At 34.7% G+C, this 16097-nt stretch overlaps 1 protein-coding gene across 1 annotated transcript in view; it reads left to right on the top strand.

Annotated features, from left to right (window-relative positions):
* The window catches only part of LOC123539888 (uncharacterized), a 93122-nt gene that overhangs the window by 28183 nt on the left and 48842 nt on the right, over window positions 1-16097 (top strand). The window lies entirely within an intron of this gene.

Here is a 16097-nt window from a genome sequence, read left to right as displayed (position 1 = left end):
ACCCCTATTGATTTTGGGGTCACTCCATCAAAGGTCAAGGTCACAGGGGCCTGAACATGGAAAACCATTTCCGATCAATAACTGGAGAACCACTTCACCCAGAATGTTGAAACTTCATAGGATGATTGTACATGCAAAGTAGATGACCCGTATCGATTTTAGGGTCACTCCATTAAAGGTCAAGGTCACAGGGGCCTGAACATTGAAAACCATTTCCAGTCAGTAACTTGAGAACCACTTGACCCAGAATGTTGAAACTTCATAGGATGATTGGCCATGCAGAGTAGATGACCCCTAACGATTTTGGGGTCACTCTGTGAAAGGTCAAGGTCACAGGGGCCTGAACATTGAAAACCATTTCCGGTCAGTAACTTGAGAACCACTTGACCCAGAATGATGAAACTTCATAGGATGACTGGTCATGCAGAGTAGATGACCCCTAACGATTTTGCAGTCACTCTGTTAAAGGTCAAGGCCACAGGGGCCTGAACATGGAAAACCATTTCCAATCAATAACTTGAGAACCTCTCGACCCAGAATGTTGAAACTTCATAGGATGATTGTTCATACAGAGTAAATGACCCCTATTGTTTTTGGGGTCACTCCATTAAAGGTCAAGGTCACAGGGGCCTGAACATTGAAAACCATTTCCGATCAATAGCTTGAGAACCACTTGACCCAGAATGTTGAAACTTCATAGGATGATTGAACATGCAGAGTAGATGACCCCTATTGATTTTGGAGTCAGTCAATTAAAGGTCAAGGTCACAGTGGCCTGTTCATGTAAAATCATTTTTTGGAAATAACTTGAGAACCACTTGACCTACAATGTTGAAACTTAATAGGATGATTGGACATGCAGAGTAGATGACCCCTATTTATTTTGAGGTCACTTGATCAAAGGTCAAGGTCACAGGAGCCTGAACAGTGACTAGAGAACCACTAGGCCAAGAGTGTTGAAATTAAGCGGGATGACTGGACATGCCAAGTAGATGATCCCTATTGCAGCCAACCATCAGTGTCTCTTTGACTTTCGCTCCTGACCCCTATTGACTTCTTGCCTATAGGACTTTGCATTTGGGGAGACATGCGCTTTTTTACAAAAGCATTTTCTAGTTTCTTGTTACATCCTATCTTTGATAATATTGTTTTCCCTAAATTTTTTGAAAGATTTGAATATTGACGAACACAGATAAAAGTTTTAATGACTCTGTTATTTTTTATAACCTCCCTTTATGGCTCTAACCGTAAAAAAGTCATGTGCAGTATTTAAGTAGCGCTTTCCTACCCATTTAATTTTACACAACAGCTATTAGGACAGCTATTTCATCTGTTTTAAACATAAAAACTTAAAGCCTTATGGATCATTAATAAAAAAGACTAAAAAACTGAACAAAACAAAACAGAAAAACTTTAATAAATGAACCTCAGTTTCTTGAAGATCTTGTTATAGCTAATCATCTTACATCTTTAAGTTATTGTTTTTTGGAAGTTTTACTGTTATACAACCACTGTAATTATGCATATATGAACTGTAGCCTGTATTGATGATCTAAGCAAACATATCTTGAGAATAGTTTATTCAAATGGCTTTTGTGCATTTGGTGTTTCATGTTTTATTTTGTTTATATGTAAAACTTACCCCTTTCATATAAAAGCAGCTGACATTAGATTTGTCAATAGAAAGTTGTTATATGGTACTGATGTTGATATTGATAAAGATATTATGTTTTGAAAAGATGTTGCATTGTGTATTGATATTTCTTTGGAAGTCAGTAAAACACACAGCATTACTGAATTGCCTAAGGACATTTTGGTTAACTGTCAAGATATCCCGAACCAAAATGGCAAGCTTAATTAAGCTTACATTTAGGTCGCAGCAAGATTGCAGTTGCAGTGTTAAGAAGTGTGTGGCAAACTTGTTTCAGCGTGCAGCAAGATTGCGATTGAAACCATCGCAACCATTATTTAAGCTTGTGCAAACTAATTCGCACGCTTCCTGCAACCTAATGAAAATCTTGCAAGCTTGTAAGGTTGTGCACGTTTGCATTTGGAACCCTAGCGATCTTAATTGCGACCTTGCAAGTTTGCACAATAATAATAAGATTGCAAGCTTGCGCAATCTTGCAACACAATCTTACAAGCTTACGCACACATATATGAGTGTGGACAAAAACACTTGGGAGTCTGTCGCAAACTAAGGTTATGATCGCTCAGGCTTGCATCCTTGTTTAGGTTTGTGAGACAGTTTAAATAACATGAGAGTCTAAAAATTTAATTATATATGTACTTCCTTTAATTTGACAAACTGCACAGTTTAGAAAACTTTCGCACTTTCATTGAAACAATATTTGTAGTGATCAGTAGAATCAGGGACAATATTTTTTAAAACAACGTATTTTGACATAAAAAGTTCAATATTTGGTTAAATATATTACCTCCCTTTTATACGTACCTTTGAATTAAAAACGTTTTAAAAAGGTTACATGATTGGAAGCTAGTCACAATCTTAAATAGTATTAAGATCGCAGGATGCCAGCTGCAAGCTTGCGAAGCAAGACTTATCCGCAAACTTAATTTCTATGTGAGCATCTGCAACCATTATATTACATGACTGCAATCTTTTTATGATTGCGGTAAGCTTGCGCAAGCTTATGGCAAACGTCTCACAAGCTTGCTGCATGCTTGTATTTTGGTTTGGGACATATTGCAGCTTTGATTTAAATTTGCTCAATGTAATTCAGTGCTACAACATTTTGCCATAATGAAGTGCCGAGCAGCTTTTGGTATTTGCTCAGTGTAATTCAATGCAACAATTTATAGGAGTGTCAGACAGCTTTTGTTTTGGTCAGTGTAATTCAGTGCAACAATTTATAGGACTGTCAGACAGCTTTGGTTTTGGTCAGTGTAATTCAGTGCAACAATTTATAGGAGTGTCAGACAGCTTTGGTTTTAGTCAAAGTAATTTAATGCAACAACATTATTCCACAGTGTAGTATGAGACAAAATGAGGCTGGACAAAAATTTGTTAACCACTTTCAATTCTTTGCTTTAGTGAAGTAAGTACAGGGTCAGAAACTAGGTTATAAGGTCAGAATGTCAGTTTTAAGTTCTATTTAACCACCCATAGCAATGACCCAAGATGAAAACTGCTTACTAAGAACCATCTGCTTGTTTCACAACTAGACTAGTAGTTAATGCCATATGTTGCAGCGGTAACAGATTGTCTTTTCAGACATAGCAATTGAAAGTAATTGAAGGATAAAACATTGGCCATTTTTATAGACAAGTAACAGATGTTTATAGAGGTCTGTGAACACAAGATTTGCTTAAAGTTCAGGTAACTAGGTAGAATACATTAAAAACACTTAGTCATTCTTTTCAGCAACAAGTTAGATACGGTTTTTGTGCAAATATTTCTGCATACGCTTCTGACTGCATTGCAAAAAAGTTAAATGCTTCCAAATTCATCCAGCTTGTTCTGATGTTTATGAGGCGTAAAAAAATGTTTTTTTCCAGTATCCCGACCTACCCTAAATTTTTGCCCAGACCCTAAATGTTTTTATGGCCTCGGAGAATAATTTTTTTTCAACTTTTTGAATAAAAGTTGCCAATCTGCACTTTTTATGCTTTAAACATGGTCAGTGATGTTAGAAATCAACTTCCTGATGCTCTAAAGGCATAAACCCCTTATTTGTATTCATTTTTTGACACAAAAATAATTAAATAAAAAAAAAAAAATAAAAAAATAAAAAAATTCCAAGCTACCTACCCTAATTTTTTTTTTAGCATGTTACCGGAAACAAAGAATTTTTTTTTAGGCCTGATAAAAAAAGACCTTAGTCTCAAAATGTTTTGGCCAAAAATTCAATTTTGTTGCTTTTTTTACTTCATATAGATACTTTAAATTATTTTGAAACAGTAGGTAAAGGAGGCACAAATAAATCAAAGGTGAGTCAGCTGATGGCAAAGAAATTTTAATATGGTAAAAATAATTTGCTGTTCATTTTCTTTAGATATAACAAACCATAAATAAAGCTAACAATCATTTAAAACTTGATGATGTTTATAAAATGCCACAGAATATGATCAAAGCCTTGGGTACTAGAGTAATTGATGGTACTATCCATCTTGATAGCCTAGAGTTGGAGCATCCACTTTGAGTGCTGGAGGTTGTGGGTTCGATCCCCGGATGTATCATACTAAAAACCGTTAAAAATGGTACCATTAGCTTCTTTGCTTGGCACTGAGCATTAAAAAAGAAACTGGCTTCTCTTCTCTCATAACCTCGTAGTGATGGTTTCATCAGGAATGAGATGTCAAGAGTGATTAATATAAGTTGTAGAACTTGCTTCACAATCGACCTAAAATAAATTTGTATAAACTAGTTGATGGTATTCGTAACAAACTGGTTTTGGCCAGATAGGGGGAACCATTTGTTCTTTTATCAATGGGATTGACTATGAAGTTTGGCTAATCATAAGAAGGTTCTTTACAATCTAACCTGTGCTAAGGGTCACCTGTGAATAGTGACTGCCTGTGAACAATGACTGCCTCTGAACAAATACTATCTGTGAACAATGGCTACTTGTGAACAGTGACTGCCTGTAAACAGTGCATATCTGTGAACAATGACAACCTGTGAACAATGGCTACCTGTAAATGGTGACTATCTGTTAACAGTAACTAGCTGCAAACAATGACTACCTGTGAACAGTGACTGCCTGTGAACAATGACTATCTGTTATCAATGACTACCTGTGAACAATTACTACCTTGTTCCAAAGATCACTAGTTCCATTTATGATAAAACATATTCTTTGCATTTTTACCTGTGAATAAAGACCAAATGCTGTTAAAGACCAAGATAATTTTGTCTCTTCTAATGGGTGTTTGTTATAGACATTTTTGTTAACTGTAATTAAAGGTATTTCTAGGCCCAAACTTCATATTTGGTTCTACTTTTAGCAAAATATGTAAAAACATAAAAATAAGCAAGTTGGGTTTTCACACTACTATGCATTAGTTTTAAAACAGTACAACACTTGTAAAGTTTAAATGCATGTATAATTAAATTGTATTAACACTTACAAAACTGGAAGTTTTTTCTTTTAACATTCAACTGCTGCTACTATGATATTTTATTAATCAGTGCAGCTCTGCATACACAGTTTATATCTTTAGTAAAATTTAATATGTTAAATGAGGGTTTTCTACATTTTAAGTAAATTTATAAAAATAAAATATCTTTGTGAAAGATGGGCTTTGCATATCTTTAAAGGTCACAGTATTTCTATTCTCTAAGTGAAAAGAAAACGTCTGTAATATTTAGCTTGCTGAGCCTAACTATCCCATAAATGTGTGCCTTCTAATTATAGATCACAAGAGAAAACAGTAAGTTTGGTAAACATCCTCAATTTTAGTTGTTAACTTCCATAATGAGACTAAGCATTCCAAAAATGAGATAAAATTACACTTCAGTGACAGTGATTTGTCAAAGAAAGAACAGAAACAGGGGTCATCGATTAAAATTGCAGATCTTTCATCTACAAATTTTCACTTGTTCATAAAATCTCAACTTGCAGTTTGAAATTTTCTCTGTATAATGGATTCTTAGCTTGAATTTAACCCAGGGAAGAATATATATTTACCAATAAATTACAAACCTCAAGAAGAAGAAACTTAAGTATACAGACAAAATAATGCCCTGGAAACCGTGACAGTAGGCCATTAATGGCCAGATCTAATACAGGCAATAAAGAATCATTAAGTCGGCAAGTGTGGACAGGTTGCCTGATTAAATGTAATCCTGTCCTGAATATTCTGCTGTGTTTGCTTACTACATGCTTGTTGCTTTGTTCTGAGTTTTAAAGTTGTCATCTAAACTTCAAAAGGACAAGCCTGTGGCTGTGTCAGCTGATCTTCAAAGGGACATGTCTGCTATTGTATCTTTTGATCTTTAAAGGGACCTGCCTGCAGCTTTGTCAGCTGATTTTTAAAAGTACATTCCTTAAGAATGCAGAAGATAGCTCACCTTTGGCACAAACTATGCTTGGGGTCGAGCTATTGTGTCATGCTTCAACTGTCCATCATCTGGTCAACATCATCCACACTTTTTCTCAAATGACAAGCTTTAAGCTGCTGGTCACAATTGCATCAACTTGGTCATACATCTGGCATGGTCTCATACATTTTTTTTTCAAATAATTTTGCTTGTCCTTTTTATAGGGTTGCTATAGCTAAAATAGAAAACACTTAAATGACTTCTCCATGAACTGCTTCAATAGATCTTCAATAAGGGGAATTTTGGCCCCATTTTAGTGACCACTACCAAGCAAAAAAATAGAAAAACCTTAAACAAATTCTTCTCTAAACTGCTTGAAAAAACTGGACGAGTTGTTAATGGGTCATCTGATTCAGAAAACTAGTTACCTAGATTCAGGTAGCAATCCAGATCTTAGCAGTTCAATTTTTATTGGCATTTGGGATGCTATGTGGTTGATGGAAGATCAGAATAAACAGTGCATAATAGAGATGACCATGTTTTTTTCAGATCAAAAATGCTATGAAATTCATTTTTGCCTTCATTCTATTTGTAATGGTATACAAATTTGTCACAGCAAACTGCCTTCCAAGTTATTTGTCATGGTGTACAATTTTTGTATAGAAGTATTTGTGTCATTTTGAGAAGAAAACAATGTTGCTTCTCCTAAGGAAATGTAAATCATATATACTTCAACATAAAATGATGAAGTAGTTGAAGACACAGGGAGTTTATTATGTCTTTGTCTAAGATATGACTTACTGTGTATTTTATAAAATCTTCCAAATGGAAGGAAAGCATAATTGATAATTTTTTGGAAGTCATTGTGCCTGCGATGTCGAACACTGACAAATTTATTTTTTTAAATTGACATACTATGGAAAAGTTGGCCAGATTTAATTGTGTAACATATCATCAATTTTTTTCCAAATATTTTGGCTTGTCCTTTTTATGGGTTGCTAGAGCTAAAAATAGATAAACATTTAAATGACTTCTCATGAACTGCTCAATAGATCTTCATAGGGGGCATTTGGCCCCTTTTAGGAGCCACTACAGCAAAAAAATAGAAAAACCTTTAAACAAATTCTTCTCTTAAACTGCTTGATAAAATCTTGGACGAGTTTGTTAGTGGGTCATCTGAGTTCAGAAAACTAGTTGACCTAGATTCAGGTGAGCAATCTAGGATCATCATAGCTGTTCATTTTTATTGGCATTTGGGATGCTATGTGGTTGTGAAGATCAGAATAAACAGTGCATAATAGAGATGACCTTTTTTTTTCAGATCTAAGATTCTCATGAAATTCATTTTTTTGCCTTCATTTATTTGTAATGGTATACAAATTTGTCACAGCAGCTGCCTTCCAAGTTATTTGTTATGGTGTACAATTTTTGTTATAGAAGCTATTTGTGTCATTTTGAGAAGAAAACAAATTTGCTTCTCCTAAGGAAATGTAAATCAATATATACTTCAACCATAAAATGATGAAGTAGTTGAAGACACAGGAGTTTTATTATGTCTTCTGTCTAAGATATGACTTACTGTGTATTTATATAAAAATCTTCCAAATGGGAAGGAAAGCATAAGTTGATATTTTATGGAAGTCATTGTCCTGCGATTTAGAACACTGACAAAGTTTTTTTTTTTTTAATTGAACCACTACTGGAAAAGATATGGCAGATTTATTGACATTTAAGAAGAGACAGGCATTTTGGTGTTATGATGTCATTAATTTACCAAAGGATTTTCAGATAATTCTTTTTTCTATAGTTTCTTGAGTTTAAGGTGAACAGCATGATCATTTTGTTAACTATATTTAGACAAGTTACAGAATGTAAAGAAATACAGTTCATTGTTGAAAAATGAAGAAATCTGCTATTTAGTTTTTATATAACTTGCCATTGAAGCATTTCAGTGCTTGTGTTCTTTCACTTTAAAGTCGTATGTTCTCTGGCTTCAAATATTGTGTTCTCTCACTTTAAAGTCGTATGTTTTCTGGCTTCAGTGTCTTGTGTTCTCTCACTTTAAAGTCGTATGTTCTCAGGCTTCAAAGTCTTGTGTTCTCTCACTTTAAAGTCGTATGTTCTCAGGCTTCAGTGTCTTGTGTTCTCTCACTTTAAAGTCGTATGTTCTCAGGCTTCAAAGTCTTGTGTTCTCTCACTTTAAAGTCGTATGTTCTCAGGCTTCAAAGTCTTGTGTTCTGTCACTTTAAAGTTGTATGTTCTCAGGCTTCAAAGTCTTATGTTCTCTCACTTTAAAGTCATATGTTCTCAGGCTTCAAAGTCTTGTGTTCTCTCACTTTAAAGTCATTATGTTCTCAGGCTTTAAAGTCATTATGTTCTCAGGCTTCAAAGTCTTGTGTTCTCTCACTTTAAAGTCGTATGTTCTCTGGCTTCAAAGTCTTGTGTTCTGTCACTTTAAAGTCATATGTTCTCAGGCTTCAGTGTCTCGTGTTCTCTCACTTAAAAGTCATATGTTCTCAGGCTTCAAAGTCTTGTGTTCTCTCACTTTAAAGTCATTATGTTCTCAGGCTTCAAAGTCTTGTGTTCTCTCACTTTAAAGTCATATGTTCTCTGGCTTCAAAGTCTTGTGTTCTCTCACTTTAAAGTCGTATATTCTCAGGCTTCAGTGTCTTGTGTTCTCTCACTTTAAAGTTGTATGTTCTCTGGCTTTAAAGTCTTGTGTTCTCTCACTTTAAAGTTGTATGTTCTGAGCCAGGCTTCAAAGTCTTGTGTTCTCTCACTTAAAAGTTGTATGTTCCTCAGGCTTCAATGTCTTGTGTTCTCTCACTTTAAAGCCATATGTTCTCTGGCTTCAAAGTCTTGTGTTCTCTCACTTTTAAGTCGTATGTTCTCTGGCTTCAAAGTCTTGTGTTCTCTCACTTTAAAGATGTATGTTCTGAGCCAGGCTTCAATGTCTTGTGTTCTCACTTTAAAGTCGTATGTTCTCTGACTTCAAAATCTTGTGTTCTCTCACTTTAAAGTCGTATGTTCTCTGGCTTCAAATATTGTGTTCTGTCACTTTAAAGTCGTATGTTCTCAGGCTTCAAAGTCTTGTGTTCTCTTACTTTAAAGTCATAATTATGTTCTCTGGCTTCAAAGTCTTGTGTTCTCTAACTTTAAAGTCGTATGTTCTCAGGCTTCAAAGTCTTGTGTTCTCTCACTTTAAAGTCGTATGTTCTCTGGCTTCAGAGTCTTGTGTTCTCTCACTTAAAAGTCCTATGTTCCCTGGCTTCAAAGTCTTGTGTTCTCTCACTTTAAAGTCGTATGTTCTCAGGCTTCAAAGTCTTGTGTTCTCTCACTTTAAAGTCGTATGTTCTCTGGCTTCAAAGTCTTGTGTTCTCTCACTTTAAAGTCGTATGTTCTCTGGCTTCAAAGTCTTGTGTTCTCTCACTTTAAAGTCGTATGTTCTCTGGCTTCAAAGTCTTGTGTTCTCTTACTTTAAAGTCATATGTTCTCAAGCTTCAAAGTCTTATGTTCTCTCACTTTAAAGTCATATGTTCTCTGGCTTCAAAGTCTTGTGTTCTCTCACTTTAAAGTCGTATGTTCTCTGGCTTCAAAGTCTTGTGTTCTCTCACTTTAAAGTCGTATGTTCTCTGGCTTCAAAGTCTTGTGTTCTCTCACTTTAAAGTTTTATGTTCTGAGCCAGGCTTCAATGTCTTGTGTTCTCTCACTTTAAAGTCGTATGTTCTCAGGCTTCAAAGTCTTGTGTTCTCTCACTTTAAAGTCATATGTTCTCTTGCTTCAAAGTCTTGTGTTCTCTCACTTTAAAGTCGTATGTTCTCAGGCTTCAAAGTCTTGTGTTCTGTCACTTTAAAGTTGTATGTTCTCAGGCTTCAAAGTCTTGTGTTCTCTCACTTTAAAGTTGTATGTTCTCAGGCTTCAAAGTCTTGTGTTCTCTCACTTTAAAGTCATATGTTCTCTTGCTTCAAAGTCTTGTGTTCTCTCACTGAGCCAGGCTTCAATGTCTTGTGTTCTCTCACTTTAAAGTTGTATTTTCTCTGGCTTCAAAGTCTTGTGTTCTGTCACTTTAAAGTCGTATGTTCTCAGGCTTCAAAGTCTTGTGTTCTCTCACTTTAAAGTCATATGTTCTCTTGCTTCAAAGTCTTGTGTTCTGTCACTTTAAAGTCGTATGTTCTCAGGCTTCAAAGTATTGTGTTCTGTCACTTTAAAGTTGTATGTTCTCAGGCTTCAAAGTCTTGTGTTCTGTCACTTTAAAGTCATATGTTCTCTGGCTTCAATGTCTTGTGTTCCCTCACTTTAAAGTTGTATGTTCTGAGCCAGGCTTCAAAGTCTTGTGTTTTGTCACTACAAAGTTGTATGTTCTCTGGCTTCAAAGTCTTGTGTTCTCACAGTGCAGTGTCTTGTATTCTTTTGATTCTACCTGCTGACAGAAGTATTGTAAATTTTTTATGCAATTTAACACCAGTATGATGGTGCCTGTTGAGAAGTTTTAAGACTGTGAATGATAAAATAGTCCTAATCAATAAACTGTTTTCAATCCTCTTAGAATCATGTATCTAATTATACAAATTTTCAAGACAAATCTCCATTTACCGAGGGTTTAGAACAATTGTCTGTTATGAATATTGCATAGACTTGAATAAGAAAGATGTTTTAGGGCTAAAACATGACAAAAGCCTGACTGAGGATTATGCTAATTAAATTGTTAGAATGTTTGTTATGTAATACTAAAAAAACAGTGAGACTTCATGGTGACTTGCAATTGATTATCTCCTTGGTTTTTCGCTGGTGTTCTCTCCATTTTAGAAAGTTCATATTAATTTCCATAACTGTATTATTTGATGAAATGCAGCAAAATACATTTTCTTCATGCAGGGCAAAGTTTTATCCTCATGTAGTTTTTGAATGAATGTGGGGAAAAAACAATTTTAGTTCGACTTTTCGAAGAACCGGAAAGAGCTATTGTACTCGCCCAGGCGTCGGCATTGGTTAAAGTTTTTGATAAAGTCACTATCAAAGCTATTGACTTGAAACTTAAAATAGTTATTTACTATCAAAGTCTTCATCAGGAGAAACAATCCCCATAACTCTGGTTTGAATTTTGACAGAATTATGCCCCTTTTTAACTTAGAATTTTTGGTTAAAATTTTTGATAAAGTCAAATATCTCTGTTACTATTAAAGCTTTTGACTTGAAACTCAAAATAGATATTTGCTATCAAAATCTACACCAGGAGACACAATTCCAATAACTCTGGTTTGAATTTTGACAGAATTATGCCCCTTTTTAACTTAGAATTTTTGGTTAGAGTTTTTAATAAAGTCAGATATCTCTGTTACTATCAAAGCTTTTTTACTTGTTTACCGTCAAAGTCTACACCAGGAGAAACAATCCCCATAACTCTGATTTGAATTTTGACAGAATTATGTCCATTTTAAACTTAGATTTTTTTTGTTAAAATTTTTGATAAAGTCAAATATCTCTGTTACTTTTAAAGCTTTTGACTTGAAACTCAAAATAGTTATTTACTATCAAAGTCTACACCAGGAGACACAATTCCCATAACTCTGTTTGAATTTTGACAGAGTTATGCCCCTTTTTAACTCGGATTTTTTTTTACTGGCAAAGCGCTAATTCAGAGTCAAGCACTGAGAAAAGTCAAGCGCGCTGTCTTACGGACAGCTCTTGTAGCATTGTTCTTCATGTGAGGAAGCCATCAAGCTGGCTTATGGAAGGTCAGTGGTTCTATCCAAATGCCCGCCTGTTATGAAATAATGCACAGAAAGGAACCAATGGTCTGCCTCCAACATCAGAGCTGGAAAGTCGCCATAAGACATAATAATTATTGTGTTAGTGCGAGGTTAAATTCAGCATAATCCTCAGTTTTGTTGGAAAGGATATAATCATGAAGAAAGAAATTGGTATTAAGCAAAAAATTGCTTTGTCAGCTAATATAATGAAACCCTTCCCGGGGCCATTATTGTCCAATGTCAGTGACTACCTAAGTGGTTATGGCCGGTGACTGCAAATCAATTGTCCCTCACTGATGTGGGCTCTAGTCTCACTTGGGGCGTTGAATTCTGCATGTTATGAAGGCCAGTTAAGTTCTAACTAGGTGCCTGTCAGTGATGAAATAATACACAGAGGGGCATCTGTAGTCTTCCTCCACCAGCAAAAGTTTGAAAGTTGCCATATGAGTAATAATTGTGCGGTTATGATGTAATGTTAAGATGAGATGATGAGTGAGTGTTAAAAGTATTGTTAAACCCCACAAAAACTACCTTACTTTTCGTCCTGTTTGGCATTATATGACCTGTACTATGTTGGTGCATGTAAAATCCAAATCAACAACAAATAAACTTCCTGACAAAGAGGGAAAGCATTTATGCCATTTAATGATGATAATGCACATTTATATATTAAGTTACTATGAGTAAGCATTTCTATAAATAATTCAATACATAAAATGAACTAAAGGCAGACTGGTAAATATATATAGTTTTCATAAATTGTAACTGAAAGTCTATTGGGTGTTCCATGAAAAATCCTGTATTAGTGACATGAGATAACTATTGCATAATAAATAGTTTAAAATCCTGAAAAAAATCATTGGTTTTCTTGCTTTGATGCTGCAGAAACTAGAAACTACCCCTGCGAAATAATCTGGAATAGTTCTAGAACTATACTAACATTGTTCTAGAATAAGTGCTCTAGAACAATACTAGAACAATGCTCATTAGTTCTAGAACATTTAAAGAACAGTTCTATTACGTTAAATGAGACAAATATGTCCCTGGAATGTTCTAGAACTGTTCTGGTACTTTTTGTATCAGTTGTTCTAGAACAGTTCTGAAACATTTCAGGGACAGATGTTCTAGAACTGTTCTGACCATTTGTTCTAGAACTGTTCTACAATGTTAAATGGGACAGATCTTCCCTGAAATGTTCCAGAACTGTTCTAGAACAACTGATTAAAAAAAAAGTAACAGAACAGTTCTAGAACATTCCAGGGACAGATTTGTCTCATTTAACGTAATAGAACTGTTCTTTAAATGTTCTAGAACTAATGAGCGTTGTTCTAGTACTGTTCTAGAGCACTTATTCTAGAACAATGTTAGTATAGTCCTAGAACTATTCCAGATTATTTCGCAGGGCATTGACATGTTGAGTAAAACAGTAAACTAGAGTGGGATTGGGAGCATAATAAGAAGTAAACAATTGCTGTATAAAATACAAAACATTAAGTTAAACAATGTATAATTTACTTTAATCTCAAGATTGAAATTCAGATGCATGTACAAGCTTTGCTTCAGGGTCGTGAAAACTTGTGACATTTTAAAAGGACTTTATTTTTTTTTAAATGAATGATTTATGACAACACCATAATTACTTATTTGATTTTCAGTATACTCATGTTCCTTTTAAACAATTCCTAAATGTAGTGTGATAGTTATTTCCATCTTATTTGCTGCACAAACTTCTCAAAAGTTGCTGAATCACATGTGCAAAAAATTTCCCGGCATGCAACAAAATAATGGAAACTGATCATGTGACATTATGAATTTAATATTTATGAACATTAATGAAAAGTTCATGAAGTTATTCATTTATTGTAAAAGGTAATAAACCTAAGTTTTGTGTTTAATGAATGAACAGTTCAGAAGTTAAAGTTATACAGGTTTTTCTAAACTTTTGTGTAACAATTATTGTATAGAACATTTGAAGAACATAAATCCCTTAACTGTTCTAAAAGTGCACTGGAATTCTGTTGCAGATCGTTTCTAGAACATATGCAGAACTTGATTTGACAAAATCTTCTTGAATTTTGTTTCAGAACATTTGTTGAACATTTGAAGAAATTGATATTTCCTTGAAATGTTCTAAAAATGTTCTACAAATAAGTTCTGGAACATTTGTAGAACTTGTAAATCACAGAATAGGTCATGAATTTATTTTGGAACATTTTAAGAACACTTTTAGAACCAAATATTGTTCTGCAAATGTTCTTGATTTGTACAATAAAATGTTCCAGAACAGTTCTAAAGCAATTGTTTTAGAACTGAGTTACGGAACACTTCTAGTACTGTTCTGTTACGTTCAGAAACAGTTTTAGAACTGTACTGATTTCTAGAACAGATTTTCGCAGAGGTAGTATATTGTAGTCTAATTACCAAAGACAAAGCAAGTTCTGTATTTTACATATGTTATTATGACCCACTTCGAAGAAGGAGGGAAATATTTTTTTGCTGATGTCGGTTGGTCGGTCAGTATGTCGGTTGGTCCGTAGACCAATTGGTTCTGAATGATAACTCAAGAACGCTTGGGCCTAGGATCATAAAAGTTGATAAGGAGGTTGGTCATGACCAGTAGATGATCCCTATTGATTTTGAGATAAGTACCAGTATGTCAAAGGTCAAGGTCACAGTGCCCCAAAACAGTTAAACTATTTCCAGATGATATGATAACTTGAGAATGCGTGGGCCTAGGATCACGAAAATTAATTGGGAGGTTGATCATGACCAGCAGGTCAAGATCAGTGACCATCACACTCACTGTGACCCAAAACAGTAAAACTATTTCCGGATGATAACTTGAGAATGCTTGGGCCTTATGAATCACGAAAATTAATTGGGAGGTTGATCATGACCAGCAGATGACCCCTATTGATTTTAAGGTCAGTAGGGCAAAGGTCAAGGTCACAGTGACCCAGAATGTTTAAGCATTTCCGGATGATAACTTGAGAACAACTGTTTTTGACCTTACTTAAAAATCATTGTAACTCTTGAAATAGTAAAGGTAACTTCTTCAAATTTTCAGATTTGAAAAGTAAAAGTGTGGTTTTCATGATGTCTTACATCATCCCAAAAAAGTAATAAAAGTCTGACATTATTTGATGAATTAGTTTCACAAAATATTGAAAAATACTATCATTATTGGTAAAAATGGCAATTTTTATGACTATCAGATTTTTATTAGCTCACCTGTCACTAGTGACTCTAGAGGCCACATTTATGATCCTCTCTTCATGAAACTTGCTCAAAATGTTTATCTTGGTGATTCCTAGGCCAAGTTTGAAACTAAGTCATGTGGGGTCAAAAGCTAGGTCACCTGCTCAAATCAAAGGAAAAGCTTGTTAACACTATAGAGGCCATATTTATGACCCTGTCTTCATGAAACTTGGTAAGAATGTTTATCTTGATGATTCCTAGGCCAAGTTCGAAACTGGGTCATGTGGGGTCAAAAACTAGGTCACCACTCAAATCAAAGGAAAAGCTTGTTAACACTGGAGGCCATATTTATGACTCTGTCTTCATGAAACTTGGTAAGAATGTTTGTCTTGATGATAGTAGGCCAAGTTCGAAACTGGGTCATGTGGGGTCAAAAACTAGGTCACCACTCAAATTAAAGGAAAAGCTTGTTAACACTGTAAAGGCCACATTTATAACCCTTTATTTATGAAGCTTGGTCAGAATGTTTATCTTGATGATTCCACAACCAGGTTTAACAGGTGAGCGATATAGGGTCATCTTGACCCTCTTGTATTGAAATATCTTTCAAGAAGTGGTCACTGTAGCTGTGATATTTTCTAGATTGATGAAGCCACTGCTAAAAATGTAAACTTTGGTGTCCAGTAGTGAAACATACTTCCATGTTACAAGTAAAACAAACAGTAAACTCTTGAATTCAATTTTATGTATTTTTTATGATTTTATCAAATTATATCCAGTTTACACACACATGCATTGCATCATGATGTCACATTGTCATAACGTCATGTTGAAAAGTGTTCAAAAGCTCTATCAGATTTCTGTGCATTTGAGTACAAAGTAGAGTATATTAGGAACCCCTCCAAACTGTAAGAATTTTGTGATTTCTTATTTGATAGATTGCAAACCAGAATCCCTCTATTCTAAAAACCTAACAATTTTTTCTTACCAAACCTCGATGTCCATAAAAACTTTAATGGTGTTGTTTCATACATCTTGATATAAAATGAATCAGGTTGCAAAACTGTTATGTATCCGCCAACAAAACCGCTCTATACTGGAAATCATGTAATAAAACACTTATTGAATGGCTTCCTAGTCAAGTA

This window comes from Mercenaria mercenaria, chromosome 16 (assembly GCF_021730395.1).
Source record: "Mercenaria mercenaria strain notata chromosome 16, MADL_Memer_1, whole genome shotgun sequence".
Classification (NCBI taxonomy): domain Eukaryota; kingdom Metazoa; phylum Mollusca; class Bivalvia; order Venerida; family Veneridae; genus Mercenaria; species Mercenaria mercenaria.
Note: the sequence above shows the minus strand (reverse complement) of the source record. Positions and strands in the feature narration are given on the sequence as shown.